Source organism: Monodon monoceros, unplaced genomic scaffold (genome assembly GCF_005190385.1).
Source record: "Monodon monoceros isolate NGI ecotype Baffin Bay Population unplaced genomic scaffold, NGI_Narwhal_1 Super_Scaffold_4, whole genome shotgun sequence".
Taxonomy (NCBI): Eukaryota; Metazoa; Chordata; class Mammalia; order Artiodactyla; family Monodontidae; genus Monodon; species Monodon monoceros.
Genome location: NW_021703781.1, coordinates 20,184,204 through 20,190,591, shown reverse-complemented (window position 1 = coordinate 20,190,591; position 6,388 = coordinate 20,184,204).

Here is a 6,388-nt window from a genome sequence, read left to right as displayed (position 1 = left end):
TGAGTACTGGATTTTGTTGTAGTCCATTAAAGAGGGTTGGACTCTGCTCTGTCATGTCATTAAAAGAACATGATGATCTTTTACAGGATTGTTTTTAAGCTTTTAAAAGGTAGGACTAGAGTAGCTTTTCTTCTAGAGGTAGTTTAGTCCCACTATGAAATAAGACCCGCCTGGCATCTGGCATCAAATATATAGACACCTCATATATTCAACAATGTCTTTCTACCCTGCCTAGTAGGAAATCAAATGATTCCCCATCCTGTGTGAGCTCTGAGAATTTTTGATCTTACAGCTTCCCTGGAAGTTGTTTTTTGACCAGCCTTGTGGAATTTCACTCTCCACATGCACAAATTTGTATTCAGCCCAAGACTCAGGTGAATACTATGCACATTTCTGGGGTTTTCTCTGCAAAGATCCCTCTTCTCCATTAGTCTGTCCTGCAAATCCTAGCCACATCAACTTCCTGAACTCTGTTCTCTGTCTCATCAACTCACAAGACCACCAAGCTTTGTTTAGTTTCCTCATCTTTATACCACAGATCAGAAATCACCTCCAGGCAAAAAGCCAGGGTGCTGACAGGGCTCACCTCATTTGTTTCCCTTCTCTCAAGGATGATAATCCTGTACTGTCTGCTGTTTATTGTCTAAAATCTGTTGTATCTTATGTTTTGTCCAGTGTTCTAGGTAAGTTTTCCTTCCCCTATTACTCCCTCATGGCTGGAAGAAATCTAGAAAGAAATATTAGGAGTGAGGAAATGTTTCTACCATTAACAGTTCCTGTACAAGGATGAGAAAGAATGAGAAACTGCACCATTTTAGGGTCATACCTGTGCTCAGGGATGTTCTATTTGATCACCTAGCTACAAGGCTGTGTGGTGCAATGGAGAGAATCATGGAACAGGGATATCGTTCTGCCCCCTCACTGTCTGTAGTAGAATTTAAAGTTTTTGTCTGCCCCACATCCTTTTCCTCCTTCTCCTGGTCACAGCACCCATCTTTTTTGGAGAATTCCATACAGTTCTGCTTGGGCTGCCTATCACATCACCTGCCCTCCAGGTGACAGTGATGGGTATCTGATCCACACGCAGCAAGTCAGAGCTCTGTACCCCTCTGCCTTGGTTATTCATTCAGGGATGAGTACCTGATCCAAGTCGGGCCAATCACAACCCTTCCTTAAGATTTTTACATGGATGCTAGGAGAGAAAAGCTTTATTCTAGGGGCATCACTAATCTGGATAGAGGTAAGCCTACAGTTTTCTGCAGCTACATCCCACTCCTCTCCCCATTCCTGCAGTAAAAAAGAGCAGAGCAGAAGGCCCGAGTAGAGGAGCAGAGGGAGTCCTGGCAACATGAGTGACACCCCTGCAGTCCCAGAGGCCAGCTCCGCCTCTGCACTTCCTGTTTATATGAAGCAGTAAATTCCCTTTTCTACTGGTTTGAGTTGGTTTTCTGTCACTTTCAGCAACAACAAGAACAAAACCTGCCTAACTGTCCTATTTCTACATCTTGATCCAGGTGTCTTTACAGTGCACTGTGTACACTCCAAGGGGGCACAAGATGATCCGTCAGTGTGTGGGAAGGAAACATAAGGTCTCCTATTTATGAGCGGGCATCTTCCAGATGGAAAAGGCATATATCTACGTGGCAGAAGAGTATGTGCAATGGCATGAAGACTAGACTCCAGCCTCCGTGAAGGCAGGGCCAGGATCTGCCTCATCCTTTTCTCTCCCAACACTGAGCCCAGGGCCTGACTCATAGCTGACAGCAGATAAATGTTTGTTGGCTTTTCCACACTACTTATAAAGGGGTCCCTATAGCATCATTCTGGGTTCCCGTCATAACTTAAAGAACAACTTTCACAATGTCTGGAGCCCCAGGTGGCATGAACCTTGACAGCCAAATGAAACAGTACGTCTACAAAGGGAACAGTGATGGCATCTACATCATAAATCTGGAGAGGACCTGAGAGAAGCTTCTACTGGTGGCCCATGCCATTGTCGCCATTGAAAACCTGGCTGATGTCAGTGTCATATACCCCAGGAATACCAGCCAGCAGCCCGTACTGAAGTTTGCTGCTGCCACCGGGGCCACTCCTTTTGCTGGCTGCTTCACTCCTGGAACCTTCACTATTCAGATCCAGGCAGCCCTCCAGGAGCTGTGACTTCCAGTGGTTACCGATGCTAGGCTGACCACCAGAATTTCCGAGTGAATGGACTGCTCCACTCATTCTGAAGTCGCAGGCTGCTCTGGAGGCACAGGGCCCCTCCGTGCCTATTCAGTTCCCGACAGAAGACAGAGCCCTCAGCCCGAAGCTCAGAATGGGTCTGCAGCTCTCACTGCTCAGGCCACTGAACGGGCAGGAACAACCACTGAGTGGCCTTAAGCTGTTCTTCTCCATCCTCTTAAGTAGAAAATAAAACCAAAATTGATGAAAAATAAACAGTTTCTAAAATAAATAAACAAATATTTGTTGGATAAACAAATGAATAAAGATGAAAAGACGGGAGTGTATAGATCAGCGTTTATAGTGCGATGTAAAGCACACAGGCAAGTGAATCCACAAGAGAAAGTAATATGCGTTTTTGGTGAGGGGAGGGCACAGGAATCCATAAGCAGGGAGATTTCTATGCTAAAGGGGTTCTCTCTGCAGGAGAAAGACTGAGCAGTGCCGCCTGTTAGGAGTCTTCTTCAATAGTCATATGAGATGCCAGTAGAGAGTGAGGGAGGTGCTGACACAAGAGGGATTTAAGAGGCAGAACTACCTTGGTCACTGGGTAGGATGACAATGGGGCCTGGGGCAGGTTTCGGTCACAAAGGGGGATGAGAGGTGTCAGGACAGAGGTGGATCAATGAGGACCTAGGAGTTTCCACTTTGGGGGCCTGGGACAGAAGATTTCATGGTGAGAAGAAAGTTTGGAGGAAACACGAGTTCAGTTGATGGTCTTTCGTGTTTTTGAGTTGAGACGTCCAGGTGGATGTGTCTTATAAGCTGTGGGATTTGTCAGCGATGGAGATAAATTTGGGAGTCATCAGGGAAGAGATAAGATTAAAACAATGAGACCGGTTATAGATGAGTAGGTTAAGGAATGAACCCCAGGTACATTCAGTGGATGGTACCAGCCCTGCCAAATTACAGTACTCTAGTAGGCTAGAGACTATATATTTTTAAAATACACACACACACACACACACACACACACACACACACACACACAAAACCCTGGCAGCAGATGCCCCGGATGGACTCATAGGAAGATGGACATTGAATGCTCAGAGAAGTAGGAAGAGGCCAGGGAGAGAGTGTAGTCCTGAAAGCAAGAAAGCCTGAGTATAAAGAGGAGAGGCTGGGCTTCCCTGGTGGCGCAGTGGTTGAGAGTCCGCCTGCCGATGCAGGGGACATGGGTTCGTGCCCCAGTCTGGGAAGATCCCACATGCCGCGGAGCGGCTGGGCCCGTGGGCCATGGCCGCTGAGCCTGCGCATCCAGAGCCTGTGCTCCGCAACGGGAGAGGCCACAACAGTGAGAGGCCCACGTACGGCAAAAAAACCCAAACAAACAAACAAACAAAAAAAACAGGAGGGGCTTTCAAAAGGGTCAAATGCCATAGGAGGTGAAAAATAGGGACTAGAAATGGGTAGATGGCAAGGATATACAGGGTGAACTCTGCTACTGACTACCTGATGTTGTTAAGCCAGCCTCCCAGCCTCAGTACCCCCTAGAGTACTGAAATGCCTGGCACCATGCCGAGTAAATGCTTAGGGAAAGCTTTATTAGTTTTGGTTACTCTCTTTTCACCTTCTCTAAGCTTCTTTGACTGCTTCAGCCTGTGCAGACCAACCTCCTCTTGGACTTCCCTGCCTCTGCCTCCCTCCCCAAGCATCTGACTGACTGGAGAGCCCCCTGAAGACTTGGGGTGCCCCTGGGTCTCTGGATCAGACTTGCATTCCCTAATCTCCTCTCCTGCAGCATTCTGAAAGCAGGGATGGCCCGGGAGAGCAGGAGGGAGCATCCAGTCCCCAGAGTGGGGACTGTTCAGTGGTGAGTGGGTGGGGCTTAATCTGAGCCAGTCCCCTAGCATGCACTGCCACTTTCCCAATCTGCTTTAATTTCCCCAGGGTTTGGGGTGGCAGTGAGAGTGAGGGGTGGGAGCCAATGCTGTCCCACCCTTGGACGCAAACTCCCCTGGGACCAAAGCTCCTCCCCCCAAAAAAAGCCTCCATTTGACAGAAGAAACAGGCAATGTCCCCAGTTTGGAGAGGTCACTGGCAAGGGTGTCTCTAAAATCCCAAATCCCCCGCAAAGCTCCCAGGTCCCTCTGCCTTGGAAGGCTACCTTTCAGGTGTTCTGGGCTGGAGAATTCAATTCGCCAGTGTAGAGAGAGAGGGGACAGGGAATGAGTCACAAAGGGTCGCGCTGTGTGGCCTCGAGGCAGGCCAGCTTTTCAAGGCTGATTTGCTCTGGCTGAGCTGGAGGAAGCGAATGCTAATTTCATCCCAAAGGGGGTCTGCAGCTCTTCCTCCCAAGTCCAAAGTAAAAGCAGGAGACTAGACTTTCTTGCCGTCCTGGGACCACCATCATCTTCCACCTCCCTTAGGCCCCTCACACCTTCTGGGACCCCAGTGACCACCCCACAAAGCACAGAAAGCAGGTCTGTCCAATAATACAGTAGATCCCACTTTGCCCCTATTCCCCACTAAGCAGTTGGGCAACCAAGGTTCAGGGCAGCCAGGCTGATGCCGCTACACCCACCACTCCAGGGCCAGGGCTGGGAGGGCCTAGAGGAGAGGTGGTTTTTTTAATCCTTTTAATCCTCCTGGATTAGGCCCAGGGGAAATCAGGGTTTGTTGCAAACACTTGCTAACATCCCACCCCACCCCCGCCTTACCACTCCCACCCCACCCACCCCTAGATTTTCTCAGCTTCCAGCTCCAAAGCCCTTGGCCACCCCAATACCTAGCTGAGGTTTAACAACATTGGGTTATTGAATCATATTTCACTTTAGAGTTAGCTTCTACTTTTTCTATTTGCATTTAGGATAGAAACTTTTCTTTTTAAATCTAAACTTTAAAATAATACACTCTAAATAAATTTAAAGAAAAAGGATTAATAGTTTAACTGGATGTGGCAAAGTATGCAGTGAATTCCTGATGATTCAAGTCTGGCAAAACCCGGTCTGATAGGCAGAGAATGGGGTTCAGAGAGGCTGGGGCTTGCCTGAGGGGTGCTCTCTCCTGCACCGCCCACGTGGCTTGAATGAAGGAGGTCTGGCTGCCCAGAGTCTCCAGGGACCTGGAGCTTCCCTGGCAGACCCTCTGGCAGAATGGAATGAATTAAAACCCCCAGTACCAGCTCTCCTGCCTCCAGGCCTATCCCCCATGCCCCCTAGGGCTTTGTTTCTCCTGGCTTGGGTGGGAGCCTACACACACACACACACACACACACACACACACACACACATATCCTCTCCCTTCTCTTCCCTCTCCCCCTCTTCCCCTCCCCTTCTCTCTAAGCTATGAGGCCCCTTTGGATCCCCTTTGTAAGGTAATTGGATTTCTCCCCTTGTTAGTTTGCAATGAAAATGTCATCTATTCTGGGCCACCGCCAGGGAGGGGCGAGCTCCATTCAGCGAGCCAGCCCAGAGCTGTGAAGCTATTCAGGCCTCCCAGCCTCCAACCGGGCAGCTGCGGTTCCCTGACAATGCACCCCTTCGCCTCTGCCCCACCAGCGTGCCCAGCCAGAAGTGGCCTCAACAGGGCCAGGGCTGGGGGACTGGATTCTGAGGCTCCAAGATCACCACCACCCGCCCCCAGCAAGTAGGCACTGCAGGAATTTGATTTTAAGAGTATTCCCCTCACCTTGGCAGGGAGGTTCTGTAAGTTAGGAAGCCATGGTGGAGTCTCAGAGCTACCCAACCTCAGCTGGAACCACAGACAAGCACAACCTGCTCATCCTCACGGTTCCTAGTTAGAAAGATGAGATGGGGGAATGGATCACAATGTATCCACATATCCAGCAGAATACTTCCCTGGGACCATGCAAGCAAAGTGAAAAATGGGGGGAAATGAGATGGAAAGGCAGTCACGTGAATCTGTAACCTTGAAAGGCTTTCCCCAAAGGGAGAGAGATAAATTCCCCCATCCTTACCCTCACTATTCAGATGTGGACACTGAACTCAAGACTGCGTGAGTACTTGCTCAAAATTACACAGCTGACAAGTGGCCAAGAGGGGATTCTTGTGTGTCTGGATTGTTATGCTTACTACTTCAAAGAGCAAACGCAACTTTGAATGGCATTAACATTCACACGAGGGCCAGGAGAGTGCCACAGCTGGTGCTCTGGTCACAGCCCAGCTGAACAGCAAGGATGCAAATCCCATGTCTGCAGAACGGA